This window comes from Bombina bombina, chromosome 2 (genome assembly GCF_027579735.1).
Source record: "Bombina bombina isolate aBomBom1 chromosome 2, aBomBom1.pri, whole genome shotgun sequence".
NCBI classification, from domain to species: domain Eukaryota; kingdom Metazoa; phylum Chordata; class Amphibia; order Anura; family Bombinatoridae; genus Bombina; species Bombina bombina.
In genome coordinates this window covers 1,035,658,111-1,035,675,640 of record NC_069500.1, presented here as the reverse complement: position 1 = coordinate 1,035,675,640, position 17,530 = coordinate 1,035,658,111, and positions in this window count along the sequence as shown.

The following is a 17,530-nucleotide window of genomic DNA, read 5'->3' as shown; positions in this document are numbered from 1 at the left end:
TTCTGCGGCTAACGCCAGGTTTCTAAAATCCCGTAATACCAGTGCTGTCTGTAGGTGAGCAGTGAGCAGACACTACCCGTTAGCACCGCAAGCCTTACCGACAAAAACTCGTAATCTAGCCGTTGGTTAGCTAACTATTATACTTAAACAGACAATCTTACTTTAACAGAGAATCAATACAACAGACCCAATTAGAGCAGGCTCAACAGAGTTACTGTGCTAAATATAAAGGCTTGCTAGGCCCACACAGGTGAAAATAATCCCATCCCTAATTACCCACACAGACAGAAAAAAAAATGGAATTGGTAGAAATATTTATTTTTCTTTTTTTAAAAAAAAAAATGTAACCCTTACAAAGCAAATAATTTAAAAATTAACTTGGTTAGCTAACTATTATACTTAAACTGACAATCTTACTTTAACAGAGAATCAATACAACAGACCCAAACATAGTTACTGTGCTAAATATAAAGGCTTGCTAGGCCCATACAGGTGAAAATAATCCCACCCCTAATTACCCACACAGACAGCTATAAAACTGATTTTGGTGCTTACTTCACTATATCAACTACATATACCAATCTCTGCTGTTCTGCTGCTCCCAAAATGCAAATTTCCTAAGTGTAATGATATAGATCGATCATTTTGTTACGAAAGACAGAATTGCTGGCACTTTGTGAGTTGTTGCCTCTCTCTATGTACATTACAAATCAGAAAAAAGGGGGATAGAAAAGTACGGGGAAACGGCAGTTGTAGGCGCACAATCTTGTACTCAATTTATCAGAATAAAACATACGTTTATTAGTGTCTGTTAAAAAACATATATGTGAGCTCCAGTTCAGACAATCTCAGTCTGAATAACCAAATAATAAGCCAATGATTCAGGGGGATACAAAAATATTATTTGAAATTGAACCATAAACTATGACTAGTCAGAAACACTCAGTTCCTCAAGTGAAAAAGCCATAGCACTAACAACATAGACTCATAAGATGAATAAACAAATACACACACAACAGCCGTCCCTTTAAAGCATGTCCCCCAAGTATTCCCAGGAACCTCTGCATCGGTAAGCTACAGGATCGGCAAACAATTATTCAGCATACAGACATGTTTTGGCCCGTAAACGGGCCTTTTTCAATGTAAAACGTATAAAGTGCAATACTTAAATGACCTCCGTCCCTTCAAGTATGTAAGTGTATTGGGAATACGCCCCGCTGGTGACATCATACATGCAGGCAGTGTGGATTAATTTTCATCCGTGACTATTGATTTGTGTCAACTGCCATCTGCCAATGATGTTTTAGGGGGTGAGTCAGAATTTCAATCTCATCATTGCATTGTTAATGATAATGTTTGGCAGCTATTTAACATGACAAATATTGATAATAGCTGCCAATTTTCAAATACATTTTTTGAGGAATACATTCTTAAGTTCATTACTCTCACTCCTACATATAGCAAGCCCCAAGGTTCATCTGGGCCTTGGCTCTCTGATTCTAAGTGGCTGTGTTAAAAGTGGCAGAGTTACTCACTGGATATACATCCACACTGCTTTTAATCCTACTTCATCTCATCTCTCTACAGGTATGTGTCCCTGCTTGTGTCTCCTGGCTCCACTTAAAATGTCCCTTTAATTCCTGCTAAATATCTCTGTTATGCATTTCCTCTGTCTCCATGTTGTCTACCTGTAATCACCTCTGTATAACTAATGCATCCTGCCCCCCCCCCTCTAATTTGCAAATGTGTAACTCCTGGCTAGATAGACTGCTGGTAACAGCTGCCTTGAATCAGTTCATTACTCTCACTCCTACATGTAGCAGGCCCCAAGGCTAATCTGAGCCTTGGCTCTCTGATTCTAAGTGGCTCTGTTAAAAGTGGCATAGTTACTCACTGGAGTTAGAAACTGGAGGTGGAAACTACAGTCCCACTAACAGGTAAACTTATTAACTATACACCTACACAATGCTCTCTATGTATTTTCTGTTCTCTCTGTCTGCCCTTCTCCTAAAACTCACTGCATGTCCCTTTAACAACAAACCCCACACTATCCATATCTCACCCTCCCTTCTCTCATCCCCTATGCTGTCCTCTCATGAAGTACTCTGTTTCCTTAGAAACACTTTCCCCTCTAACTCTCCTATGTCTAGTCATATCTCACGCTCAACTTCTGTCACTCTCACTGCTACTTCTGCTTGCTGCTGGTGATGTCTCTCCTAGCCCTGGCCCTGCAGCAATCACCACACTTTTACACTCTAGCTCTGTCTCCCACTGCAAAAACCCTAGGTCACACAATACCAACAATCTCATCTCTATTAACCCACAGCACATATCCCCTCCCTTTTCTTGTGCCCCCTGGAATCCTCGCTCTGTCTGTAACAAACTTACAATCATTCACAGCCTGTTTGTTTCCAAAGCTTTCAACCTTTTAGCAATTACTGAAACCTGGCTACCTTCCTCTGACACTGTTTCCATTGCTGCTCTCACACATGGTGGTCTTCAATTTAGCCACACACCTAGGCCAGGTGAGAGACACGGTGGTGGTGTTGGCATCTTACTATCCCCTTCCTGCTCCTATCAGTACCTATATCCATTTCCATCTCTCTCCTTTCTTCCTTTGAAGTCCACTGCATTCGCCTGTTCTCCCCCTTCTCTCTCAGAGTGGCACCAACCTCCGAATTCCTCGCCAACTTTTCTGTCTGGCTTCCTTACTTTCTCTCTACCAATTCACCTACTCTAATAATGGGGGACTTCAACATCCCCATTGACAACCCATCTGCCCCTGCTGCCTCTAAACTTCTTTCACTCACAAACTCCTTTGGTCTATTACAATCCACCCTTTTTCCTACCCACCACGATGGACACTCTTTTGATCTGGTATTCTCCTATTTCTGCTCTCTCCCAGATGTTGACTGTCCTCCATTTCCCATCTCAGACCACCACCTGCTCACCTTTAATCTTAATATACAGGCTAAACTTACTTCCCCCCCTCGCCCCCGCACCTGTAGAAATCTGCACACTGTTGACCCTCCCCAACTCTCCAACATTATTCATATATGCCTCCCCCACACTTCCACGATATCCCTGACCTTGCCATAACCCACTACAACAATACTCTCTCCTCTGCACATGACTCCCTTGCTCTGCCCAACTTTGCAAAGCCCCACATCATCAGCTACAGCCCTGGCACTCCCAGCAAACATGCCACCTACAAAAATGCCCCCGCACTGCTGAACATGCCTGGAGAAAATCCCGCTCTGAACCTGATTTCATGCACTATAAATTAATCCTTTACTCGTACACCTCTGCTCTTCACTTAGCTCAGCAAATATACTTATCTTCCCTTATATCCACTTACTCCTCAAACCCTAAAAGACTCTTCTCCACTTTCAACTCTCTTCTCTACCCACCAGCACCACCACCCTTATCTGGGTTCAGTGCTCAAGACCTGGCTAACTACTTTTTCAATAAAACACTTACCATCCAAAGAAACATCCCAACACAAACCTGCAATCTCCCAACTTCCCTCCCAGTCACCCCCTCTGCCACTCTCTGCATCCTCCTCCCAACCACTGAGAGTGAAGTGGCTTCCCTATTGTCTTCCTCACACCTCACTACCTGCCCACTTGACCCTATTCCTTTGCATCTAATACCTTCTCTGTCTCCCACCCTCACTCTGGCTCTTACCCACATATTCAACCTATCCCTTTCTACCAGCTCATTCCCTGCCTCCTTCAAACATGCAAAGGTCACCCCATCCTCAAAAAAACCCTCCCTTGACCCTAAATCTCCTGTGAACTACTGCCCGATATCACTGCTCCCACTAGCTTCAAAAATCCTTGAAAAACTAGTTTTCGATCGCCTTACCCACTTCCTGTCCTCCAACTCACTGCTCGACCCCCTACAATCTGGTTTCCGTCCCCAACACTCAAATGAGACTGCCCTCACCAAGGTTACTAACGATCTCCTTTCTGCTAAAAACAAAGGCCACTCCTCTATACTCATCATACTTGACCTCTCTGCTTCCTTTGACACTGTTGACCATCCCCTTCTCCTACGGACTCTCAGCTTTCTTGGGCTCTGTGACACTGCCCTCTCCTGGATTCACTCTTATCTCTCTAACAGATCCTTCTCCATCTCTTTTGCTAGTGGCTCCTCCTCTCCATTGCCTCTGTCTGTTGGAGTACCTCAAGGCTCTGTCCTGGGTCCTCTACTCTTCTCTATTTACACTTTTTCACTGGGTAAACTTATCAACAACTATGGCTTCCACTATCACCTCTATGCTGATGACACCCAGATCTACCTTTCCACCCCTGCACTCTCTTCTTCTGTCAATTCTCACATCAGTGACTGCTTATCTGGCATTTCCTCCTGGATGGCCTCTCACCACCTAAAAATAAACATGGCCAAGACCGAACTACTTCTAATCCCACCCTCTAACTCTACTACATTTTCTAATTTTTCCATCACTGTTGGCAGCACCACTATCTCCCCATCACTAGTGATGTCGCAAATAGTTCGCTGGAGAACAGTTCCTGGCGAACATAGCTTGTTCGCGTTCGCCGCGGCGGGCGAACATATGCGATGTTTGGTCCGCCCCCTATTCATCATCATTGAGTAAACTTTGACCCTGTATCTCACAGTCTGCAGACATATTACAGTCAATCAGCAGCAGACACTCCCTCCCAGACCCTTCCAGCTCCTGGGCAGCAGCCATTTTAGATTCATTCTGATCCTGCATTCTTAGTGAGAGGAGGGATAGTGTAGCTGCTGCTGATTTTATAGGGAAATTGATAGCTAGGCTAGTGTATTCAGTGTCCACTACAGTCCTGAATGACTCATCTGATCTCTGCTGTAAGGACAGCACCCCAAAAAGACCTTTTTAGGGCTACATCAGTCATATTTTTTTCTTTGTAATCTAATAGCAGTTGCATGCCTGGCACTGCCAGTGTGTCAGGCTCACAGCATATACTGTGCCTACTTGTTCAGTGCCACCATCAGTCATATCTGGTGTAACATTAGTGTAAATTTAAAAAAAAAAACTTTTACATCAGTCTGCTAGTGTAATCTAATTTCAGTTGCCAGGCCAGCCTGCCACTGCCAGCCTGTGTGTCAGGCTCACAGCAAATACTGTGCCTACTTGCTCAGTGCCACCAGTCATATCTGGTGTAACATTAGTGTAAATCTAAAAAAAAAAAAAAACCTTTTACATCAGTCTGCTAGTGTAATCTAATTTCAGTTGCCAGGCCAGCCTGCCACTGCCAGCCTGTGTGTCAGGCTCACAGCATATACTGTGCCTACTTGCTCAGTGCCATCAGTCATATCTGGTGTAACATTAGTGTAAATTTAAAAAAAAAAAATTTACATCAGTCTGCTAGTGTAATCTAATTTCAGTTGCCAGGCCAGCCTGCCACTGCCAGCCTGTGTGTCAGGCTCACAGCATATACTGTGCCTACTTGCTCAGTGCCACCATCAGTCATATCTGTTGTAACATTAGTGTAAATTAAAAAAAAAAAAACTTTTACATCAGTCTCCTAGTGTAATCTAATTTCAGTTGCCAGGCCAGCCAGCCACTGGCAATTTGTTTTCTTCCTGGAGCATGCCCTGCGAAGAGTGCTGGATCAGGCCGTAGATGAGTGTGAAGAGGAAGAGTTGTGGTATCCATCACCACCAGAAACAGCTTTATTAGCATCGCTTGCTGGACCAGTGGCAACACAGGAAGAGGATTGTGAGGAAGAGGAGTCAGAGGAGGAATGTGGCTTTGAGGAGGAGGAGGAGGAAGACCAAGCACAACAGGCATCCCAGGGTGCTCGTTCTTGTCACCTGGTACTCGTGGTGTTGTACGTGGCTGGGGGGAAGAAGATACCTTCAGTGAGATCAGTGAGGACAAGGAACGGGACATGAGTAGCTCGGCATCCAACCTTGTGCAAATGGGGTCTTTCATGCTGTCGTGCCTGTTGAGGGACACTCGTATAAAAAAGCTGAAGGAGAACGAACGCTACTAGACCCCCGGTATAAGCATAAAGTGACTGAAATGTTACCGAATTCCCGCAAGTTTGAAAGGATGGAGCAGTTCAAAAATAAATTAAAAAGTTTGCTTTACACAGCGTATAAGGGTGATGTCACAGCACAACTGGAATCTAACAGGGGAAGAGATGAAAGTAATACTCCTCCTCCCACGACCACGCCGGCAAGGACAGGACGCTTTACAGACGTGTTGTTGATGGAGGACATGCAGACCTTTTTAACTCCTATGCATCACCACAGCCCTTCGGGATCCAGCCTCAGAGAACGACTCAACCGACAGGTAGCAGACTACCTCACATTAACTGCAGATCTCGACACTCTGAGGAGCGATGAACGCCTTGACTACTGGGTGTGCAGGCTTGACCTGTGGCCTGAGCTATCCCAATTTGCAATAGAACTTCTGGCCTGCCCCACTTCAAGTGTCCTGTCAGAAAGGACCTTCAGTGCAGCAGGAGGTATTGTCACTGAGAATAGAAGTCGCCTAGGTCAAAAAATCCTTGATTATCTCACCTTTATTAAAATGAATGAGGGATGGATCCCGAAGGGAGTGACATTGGTCGATACATTCGAGTAAAAAAGGCCTGATGAGATGAGCTGCCTTGGGCTTATCTGCTCCCTGGTAATTTCCCGACTTGACTACTGCAATAACTTGATAACTGGCCTCCCTCTCTCCCACCTCTCTCCCCTTCAATCCAACTTAAATGCATCTGCCAGGCTAATCCACCTCTCTCGACACTTCGTTTCTGCCGCACCTCTCTGTGTGTCCCTTCACTGGCTCCCCATTCACAGCAGAATTAAATTCAAAATACTTACCCTGACCTACAAAGCCCTCACCAATGCTGCCCCACCCTACCTGTCATAACTCATCAGCAAATATACTACCGCCTGCCCCCTAAGATCCAACAATGACCTGCTCCTTGCATCCTCTACCATCACCTCCTCTCATGCTAGACTACAGGACTTCTCTTGTGCTCTTGTGTGGCACCAACCCTCTGGAATGCACTTCCTCGAGCCGTCAGACTCTCCCCTAAACTCTCCTGCTTTAACATTTCCTAAAGATCTTTTTGTTCAGGGAAGCCTATCACTTGACTCATTATAAATGAACTTCACTAACCCAACAGTTGCCCTCATCTCCCCAGTAATATCATTCCCACCTTTGCAATCCCCACCTCCTGTTTCCAATCCACCTACCCATCTAGATTGTAAATTCCCACAGGAATAGGCCCCTCAATTCCCCCTGTATCTGTCTGTAAAATGTTGTCTTTTATTGTATTGTTTCTCCGTCGTACTTCTATCCTTGTACCCATGGGCAGCGCTGAGGAATCTGTTGGCGCTTTATAAATAAAGAATAATAATAATAATAATAATAATAATAATAATAATAATAATAATAATAATAAGTAGTGTTTTTAGTGATTTCTGTTTATGTATGGTAATATGGTATTTCATTGTGTTTACATGTCTCCTATGTAAAATTCCTTATAATCTGGATTTTGTAAGTTTATATTCTATTGTAGCATTGGTACATAAAGTTACCATCTAATCTAATATCATTAACAGTCCTTAAAACTCTATAATTTTATCATTATTCTTATACTCAAACATATTTACAACATTCAAATGATGGTCCTATTCTAAATATAAACCCTATAGTTATTTTGTTCATTCATTCCATGAGGAAAGACAGTATCTAATAAAAACACCCATTTGGTTTCTTTTTTTCAACAGGATTTTTTCTACATTACCACCCCGAATTCCAAATTTTACTTGTTCTAACCCTCAGCATTTTGCGCATTAACATTACCATTTTGGTTTTCTGAGAAATGTCTTGTAACTGAGGTTATTTTCTTGCCCTTTTTGTGATCTTTTTTTGCATTCCGTATATTTGACAGATGTTCTGTTATTCTTGTACCCATACATCTGGTTGTCATTAGGGATGGGCAAATATTTCTAAAAATTCGAAATTTAAAACAAATTTTTATACATTCGTTCGTTCAGATCAAATTTCGAATATTTATATAAAATTCTAACATTCTATTTTTGAATTTTTGTTTTTGAATTTTTCAATAAAATTTGAAAATGTTTGTTAGAATAATAGAATGTTTAACTATGTATTCATTCAATTTCGAAATGTAATATTCAAAATAGAATGTGACATTCAAATTCTAAATAGTATTTCTAGTCTACAACTGTGTTTAATAAATGTAATATTCAAATTCAAATGCAACATTCGAATGTCACATTCAAATTTGAAATAGTATTTCTAGTCTATTACTGTGTTTTAAATGTAATATTTGAATTCAAATATGACATTCAAATTCGAATGTCACATTCGAATTCAAAATAGTATTTCCAGTCTAATACTGTTTTTCTAATAATTTTTTAAATGTAATATTCAAATTTGAATGTGACATTCAAATTCGAAATAGCATTTCTAGTTTACAAAACTTTACAACTGTGTTTAATAAATGTGATATTCGATTTGAATGTGATATTCGATTCGAATGTGATATTCGATTCGAATGTGACATTTGAATTCGAAATAGTATTTCTAGTCTAATACTCGGCTAGATTTGGAGTTTTGTCTGTAACGACCCGAAAAACTAACGCCGGCTTTTTTCTGGCCGCACCATAAAAATAACTCTGGTATTGAGAGTCCACATAAAGGCTGCGTTAGGCTCCAAAAAAGGAGCGTAGAGCATTTTTAACGCAGCTTCAACTCTCAATACCAGAGTTGCTTACGCAAGCGGCCAGCCTCAAAAACGTGCTCGTGCACGATTCCCCCATAGGAAACAATGGGGCTGTTTGAGCTGAAAAAAAACCTAACACCTGCAAAAAAGCCGCGTTCAGCTCTTAACGCAGCCCCATTGTTTGCTATGGGGGTACCCCGAGTCTAAACACCCCTAACCTTACACTTATTAACCCCTAATCTGCCGCCCCCGCTATCGCTGACACCTGCATTTTATTTTTAACCCCTAATCTGCCGCTCTGTAAACCGCCGCTACTTACATTATCCCTATGTACCCCTAATCTGCTGCCCTAACATCGCCGACCCCTATATTATATTTATTAACCCCTAATCTGCCCCCACAACGTCGCCTCCACCTGCCTACACTTATTAACCCCTAATCTGCCGACCGGAGCTCACCGCTATTCTAATAAATGTATTAACCCCTAAAGCTAAGTCTAACCCTAACACTAACACCCCCCTAAGTTAAATATAATTTACATCTAACGAAATTAATGAACTCTTATTAAATAAATTATTCCTATTTAAAGCTAAATACTTACCTGTAAAATAAACCCTAATATAGCTACAATATAAATTATAATTACATTGTAGCTATTTTAGGATTAATATTTATTTTACAGGCAACTTTGTAATTATTTTAACCAGGTACAATAGCTATTAAATAGTTAAGAACTATTTAATAGTTACCTAGTTAAAATAATTACACAATTACCTGTAAAATAAATCCTAACCTAAGTTACAATTAAACCTAACACTATACTATCATTAAATTAATTAAATAAAATACCTACAATTACCTACAATTAACCTAACACTACACTATCAATAAATTAATTAAATACAATTCCTGCAAATAAATACAATTAAATAAACTAGCTAAAGTACAAAAAATAAAAAAGAACTAAGTTACAAAAAATAAAAAAATATTTACAAACATAAGAAAAATATTACAACAATTTTAAACTAATTACACCTACTCTAAGCCCCCTAATAAAACAACAAAGCCCCCCAAAATAAAAAATGCCCTACCCTATTCTAAATTAATAAAGTTAAAAGCTCTTTTACCTTACCAGCCCTGAACAGGGCCCTTTGCTGGGCATGCCCCAAAGAATTCAGCTCTTTTGCCTGTAAAAAAACAACCTACAATACCCCCCCCCCCCCCAACATTACAACCCACCACCCACATACCCCTAATCTAACCCAAACCCCCCTTAAATAAACCTAACACTAAGCCCCTGAAGATCATCCTACCTTGTCTTCACCATACCAGGTTCACCGATCCGTCCTGGCTCCAAAATCTTCATCCAACCCAAGCGGGGGTTGGCGATCCATCATCCGGTGGCTGAAGAGGTCCAGAAGAGGCTCCAAAGTCTTCATCCTATCCGGGAAGAAGAGGCGATCCGGACCGGCAACCATCTTGATCCAAGCGGCATCTTCTATCTTCATCCGATGACGACCGGCTCCATCCTGAAGACCTCCACCGCGGACCCATCTTCTTCCGGCGACGTCCAACTGAAGAATGACGGTTCCTTTAAGGGACGTCATCCAAGATGGCGTCCCTCAAATTCCGATTGGCTGATAGGATTCTATCAGCCAATCGGAATTAAGGTAGGAATATTCTGATTGGCTGATGGAATCAGCCAATCAGAATCAAGTTCAATCCGATTGGCTGATCCAATCAGCCAATCAGATTGAGCTCGCATTCTATTGGCTGTTCCAATCAGCCAATAGAATGCAAGCTCAATCTGATTGGCTGATTGGATCAGCCAATCGGATTGAACTTGATTCTGATTGGCTGATTCCATCAGCCAATCAGAATATTCCTACCTTAATTCCGATTGGCTGATAGAATCCTATCAGCCAATCGGAATTTGAGGGACGCCATCTTGGATGACGTCCCTTAAAGGAACCGTCATTCTTCAGTTGGACGTCGCCGGAAGAAGATGGGTCCTCGGTGGAGGTCTTCAGGATGGAGCCGGTCGTCATCGGATGAAGATAGAAGATGCCGCTTGGATCAAGATGGTTGCCGGTCCAGATCGCCTCTTCTTCCCGGATAGGATGAAGACTTTGGAGCCTCTTCTGGACCTCTTCAGCCACCGGATGATGGATCGCCAACCCCCGCTTGGGTTGGATGAAGATTTTGGAGCCAGGACGGATCGGTGAACCTGGTATGGTGAAGACAAGGTAGGAAGATCTTCAGGGGCTTAGTGTTAGGTTTATTTAAGGGGGGTTTGGGTTAGATTAGGGGTATGTGGGTGGTGGGTTGTAATGTTGGGGGGGGTATTGTATGGTTTTTTTTTACAGGCAAAAGAGCTGAATTCTTTGGGGCATGCCCCGCAAAGGGCCCTGTTCAGGGCTGGTAAGGTAAAAGAGCTTTTAACTTTATTAATTTAGAATAGGGTAGGGCATTTTTTATTTTGGGGGGCTTTGTTGTTTTATTAGGGGGCTTAGAAAAGGTGTAATTAGTTTAAAATTGTTGTAATATTTTTCTTATGTTTGCAAATATTTTTTTATTTTTTGTAACTTAGTTCTTTTTTATTTTTTGTACTTTAGCTAGTTTATTTAATTGTATTTATTTGTAGGAATTGTATTTAATTAATTTATTGATAGTGTAGTGTTAGGTTAATTGTAGGTAATTGTAGGTAATTTATTTAATTAATTTATTGATAGTGTAGTGTTAGGTTTAATTGTAACTTAGGTTAGTATTTATTTTACAGGTAATTTTGTAATTATTTTAACTATTTTAGCTATTAAATAGTTCTTAACTATTTAATAGCTATTGTACCTGGTTAAAATAAATACAAAGTTACCTGTAAAATAAATATAAATCCTAAAATAGCTATAATATAATTATAATTTATATTGTACCTATATTAGGATTTATTTTACAGGTAAGTATTTATCTTTAAATAGGAATAATTTATTTAATAAGAGTTAATTAATTTCGTTAGATGTAAATTATATTTAACTTAGGGGGGTGTTAGTGTTAGGGTTAGATTAGCTTTAGGGGTTAATACATTTATTAGAGTAGCGGTGAGCTCCAGTCGGCAGATTAGGGGTTAATAATTGAAGTTAGGTGTCGGCGATGTTAGGGAGGGCAGATTAGGGGTTAATACTATTTATTATAGGGTTAGTGAGGCGGATTAGGGGTTAATAACTTTATTATAGTAGCGGTGCGGTCCGCTCGGCAGATTAGGGGTTAATAAGTGTAGGCAGATGGAGGCGACATTGAGGGGGGCAGATTAGGGGTTAATAAATATAATACAGGGGTCGGCGGTGTTAGGGGGAGCAGATTAGGGGTACATAAGGATAACGTAGGTGGCGGTCGGCAGATTAGGGGTTAAAAAAATTTAATCGAGTGGCGGCGATTTGGGGGGGCCTCGGTTTAGGGGTACATAGGTAGTTTATGGGTGTTAGTGTACTTTAGAGTACAGTAGTTAAGAGCTTTATGAACCGACGTTAACCCAGAAAGCTCTTAACTACTGACTTTTTTCCTGCGGCTGGAGTTTTGTCGTTAGATGTCTAACGCTCACTTCAGAAACGACTCTAAATACCGGAGTTAGAAAAATCCCATTGAAAAGATAGGATACGCAATTGACGTAAGGGGATCTGCGGTATGGAAAAGTCGCGGCTGAAAAGTGAGCGTTAGACCCTATTTTGAGTGACTCCAAATACCGGTGGTAGCCTAAAACCAGCGTTAGGAGCCTCTAACGCTGGTTTTCACGGCTAACGCCAAACTCCAAATCTAGGTCACTGTGTTTTATAAATGTAATATTCAGATTCGAATGTGATATTCGATTTGAATGTGATATTCAATTTGAATGTGACATTCAAATTCGAAATAGTGTTTCTAGTCTACAATTGTGTTTTATAAATGTAATATTCAAATTCGAAAGTGACATTCGAATTCAAATGTGACATTCAAATTTGAAAGTGACATTCGAAAAATGTAAATAACATTCGAAAATCAAATTTTTAAAAAATATTCGTTCTTATCAACATTCTATTATGTAAATTGAATTTCTACAATAACATTCGTTCTAACAATCGAATTTGAATATAAACACATTCGCCCATCCATAGTTGTCATACTAATGTAAAATAACTGGCAACTGCAACTTAAACAATAGATAACATTATCACGTTTACAATTAACTAAATCTATTTCAGATCAACCAATGCAATGGATAACTCAATGTAATTAACATCACTGAGCCAGATCCACCACTACAATTAATTTGGATCCCCCAATGCAATCATCTAACTACAAACAACCCAAAGAGAACCTGAACTCTCAACTGCAATTAACTCTAGCTGTGCTAGCCTGATTCATCCACTATAATTATAGCATATTTAACCCTATCTGCACTGAGCTAGAATCCCCTACCACTGCTAACCATAACTGTACTGATCCAAAATCCCTTGCCACTGCTAACCATAACTTCACTGATCTAGCATCCCCTGCAACTGCTAACCATAACTGCACTGATCTAGATCCCCTGCCACTGCTAACCATAACTGCAATGATCTAAAATCCCCTGTAACTGCTAACCATAACTGCACTGATCTAGAATCCCCTGCCAAGGCTAACCATAACTGCACTGATCTAGGTCCCCTGTCACTGCTAACCATAATTGCACTGAGCTAGAATCCCCTGCCATTGCTAATGATAACTGCACTGATCTAGATCCCTTCCACTTCTTAAATATAACTGCACTGATCTAGATCCCTTCCACTTCTTAAATATAACTGCACTGATCTAGAATCCCCTGCCACTGCTAACTATAACTGCACTGATCTAGAATCCCCTGCCACTGCTAACCATAACTGTACTGATCTAGAATCCCCTGCCAATGCTAACCATAACTGCACTGATCTAGGTCCCCTTTCACTGCTAACCATAATTGCACTGAGCTAGAATCCCCTGCCATTGCTAATGATAACTGCACTGATCTAGATCCCTTCCACTTCTTAAATATAACTGCACTGATCTAAAATCCCCTGCCACTGCTAACCATAACTGCACTGATTTAAAAACTCCTGTAACTGCTAACTATAACTGCACTGATCTAGAATCCTCTGCCACTGCTAACCATAACTGTACTGATCTAGAATCCCCTGCCAATGCTAACCATAACTGCACTGATCTAGGTCCCCTGTCACTGCTAACCATAATTGCATTGAGCTAGAATCCCCTGCCATTGCTAATCATAACTGCACTGATCTAGATCCCTTCCACTTCTTAAATATAACTGCACTGATCTAGAATCCCCTGCCACTGCTAACCATAACTGCACTGACCTAGATCCCCTGCCACTGCTAACTATAACTGCACTGATCTAGATCCCCTGCCACTGCTAACAATAACTGCACTGAGCTAGATCCCCTGCCAATGCTAACCATAACTGTACTGATCTAGTATCTCTTGTAACTGCTAACAATAACTGCACTTATCTAGATCCCCTGGCACTGCTAAACATAACTGCACTGATCTAGAATCCTCTATCACTGCTTACCATAACTGCACTGAACTAGATTCCCTGCCACTGCTAACAATAACTGCAAAGAGCTAGATCCCCTGCCACTGCTAACAATAACTGCACTGAGCTAGAATCCCCTGTAACTGCTAACAATAATTTCACTTATCAAGATCCCCTGCCACTGCTAACCATACCTGCACTGATCTAGATCCCATGCCACTGCTAACCTTGCAAACACAAGGAGTCAGCGCACCCGGCGTTAAAGAAACTGAAGGCACACAGTAAAATGCTCAAAAGGTAAATTTAATGCAATGCATAGATAAACATTACATTACAAGGCCAGAAGTGTATGGTGGCTGGCTCCACCGGGACTAAAGAGATAATAGGGTCAGATGCGTTTCCTGTGGATATATCACATATTCATCAGTGACCGTACTACACACAGACTGAATAGAGCCTTATATCTAGGCAGGGAACACTCCCATTTAATTGCCGGTCCAATAGTAAAAGGACCCAATGCTGGCTATAAAAAGTGGGTGTGCAGTAAGGAGTGATGCGTGAGAGCAGTTCACAATCCATAATCTTTAATAGGGAAACAGGTAATACATATGATATTTTGCCATATGAAAAAACAAAACAAATAACATTGCAAACATGTTAAACAATAAAAAATATGAATGAATAAATAAACCACCTGTTACCCTAAAATAAAAAGATGATGAATGAAAAAGAAAGAAGAAAATTGAAAAACATATATATATACTGCTAGGCGAAAATTTAAAGTGACAGTAAGGTGAATAATAATACTATGTCAGACAATATCTAGATGTAACACTATAGTAATAATGCTATTGATCAACATATAACTTAACATCCCACTCTGAATTTAGACCAATGGGAAGGCGGGTATCCAAATGAAAAATCCAAAACACCTCTTTTTTACTGAGGATCAAACCTCGATTACCTCCTCTGGGGTGTCTGGGGATCATTTGGATAGCCTGGAATGTCAACAAAGAACTGTCTGAATTATGATATCTTCTGAAATGCAGGGATATTGGAGTAGTTGACTCCGGATCCTCAATGGAGCGTAAGTGTTCTAAGAAACGGTCCTTGATGGCACGGGTCGTTTGACCTACATACTGCCTGAAACATCCCTTGCATGTCAGAAGATAAACAACATAACAAGAATTACAAGTCATGTGTTCTCTAATCTGGAAAGATTTGTTAGTAGCAGAAGACACAAAGCTGTTCCCAAAAGTCGCATAGGAACAAGATTTGCATCTCCTGCTGCCACACCTGAAAAATCCTGGTTTAATCGAGAGCCAATTGGCTCTCAATGGTTTTCTGGGCAACATAGATGGGGACAATAAGTTCCCTAATGTTGGTGCCTTACGTGATACAAAGCAGGTACCATCATTCAATATGCTTTTAAGACTCTCATCAGTATTTAGAATAGGAAGTGCCTTGCGAACAATGTCGCATATTTTACTATATTCAACACTATATGTAGTAATGAATTTAAGTTTGTTTACCCTACTCTGTTTTTTGGAAGTATTGAACTGAAAAAGATCTTTTCTTGTTGTCTGATCAACTTCTTTTTTGACATTCTCAAGTGCTGTTTCAGAGTACCCTCTTTCAATTAGTCTAACAGTTAAATCCTGAGAATGTTTTAAGTAACTGCTGGAAGTACTGCATTTACGTTTAACCCTTACAAACTGGCTTTTGGGAATAGAATTAATAGTATGTTTAGGGTGGCACGACCGGGCATCTAGAATGGTGTTTCCTGCACTCGGCTTTCTGAATAATTCAATGTCTATGCTTGAAGTCTCTAGATTTGAACATAATTCGATATCCAAAAAAGAAATCGAAAATTTGTTGACCTCCATGGTGAATTTGAGATTCAAAGCATTGTCTTGAAGGTACAACAGAAACTGTCCAAGAAGAGATTCTGGGCCTTTCCAAATAAGTAAGACGTCGTCTATATAGCGACCGTAATAATGAATGTATTGCCTGAAGGGGTTCCCATCTCCATAGACGCGGGACAGCTCCCACCAACCCATATACAGGTTGGCATAGGAGGGGGCAAACTTGGCCCCCATCGCTGTCCCACGTCTCTGGAGATAGAAACCCCCCTCAAACAAGAAAAAATTATGAGTCAATAAATACTCTACAGAGTTCTTGATGAACAGCTTCAGTGCCTCTTCATAATTGGAAAAATGATCCAAGAAAAATGTAATAGCCTCGATGCCCTTGTCATGAGGAATACAGGTATATAATGAGACTACGTCGATCGTGACAAATGTGTATTCCACACGCCATTCAAGGCTTTCCAACTGTCTAATCACATCAGACGTATCCCTTATATAACCTGTTAAATTCAAGACAAAAGGTTGAAGGTAACCATCAATAAGTTCAGAAAGTGGCTCGTTCAAAGAGCCAATCCCTGCCACGATGGGTCTACCTGGGGGGTTAGTGGCATGCTTGTGAACTTTTGGCAGATAATGAAATATAGCCATAACCGGATGCTCGCTGTATAGAAACTCAAAATTAGATTGCTTAATAAGCCCATCTTGTAAAGCTTTCTCGAGAATCCTTCGTAGTTCAGCTTTCTAAGAAAAGATGGGGTTAAATTTGAGTTTCTCGTACACCGTAGCATCAAGCAACTGCCTATATGCCTCTGTGAGATATGCCTCGCGGTCCAACACAACCACTTTGCCCCCCTTATCTGAATTACGAATAACCAAATCATGATTATCCCTTAACTGTTTGATAGCTAGATGTTGTGTTTTAGATAAATTATCAGAATGAGAGGGGGGATCTCTCATAGACAGTTTCCTCAATTCTTGTTCAACTGTCTTTTGAAAAACTTCAATAGCACTAGATCTTGCCTGCACAGGGTACAATTTAGACTTTTTCTTTAGTGTGGAGATATCCTGTTCTTCCCCTAATACCTGTGGACTAAAATTAGAACTCTCTCTATCAAGTGCTAGAAGATCCAAAACAGAACATTTATCAGAAAAGTCAAAAGCAAAATTTTCTTTGGCCAAGATTCTCAACTACTTTCACACCCTGAGTAGGTGACCCTGAAAAATGCTTCTTCAAAACAATAGACCTTACAAACCGATTCAGGTCTATAATGGTGTCAAATAACTTAAAGTGTGATGTAGGGGAGAATCCTAGGCCCAAAGACAATACTTCAATTTGTGTTGTTGTTAATTCAAGGGAGGAAAGGTTAATCACATTACTATTATTTAAGCATATTTTTGATATT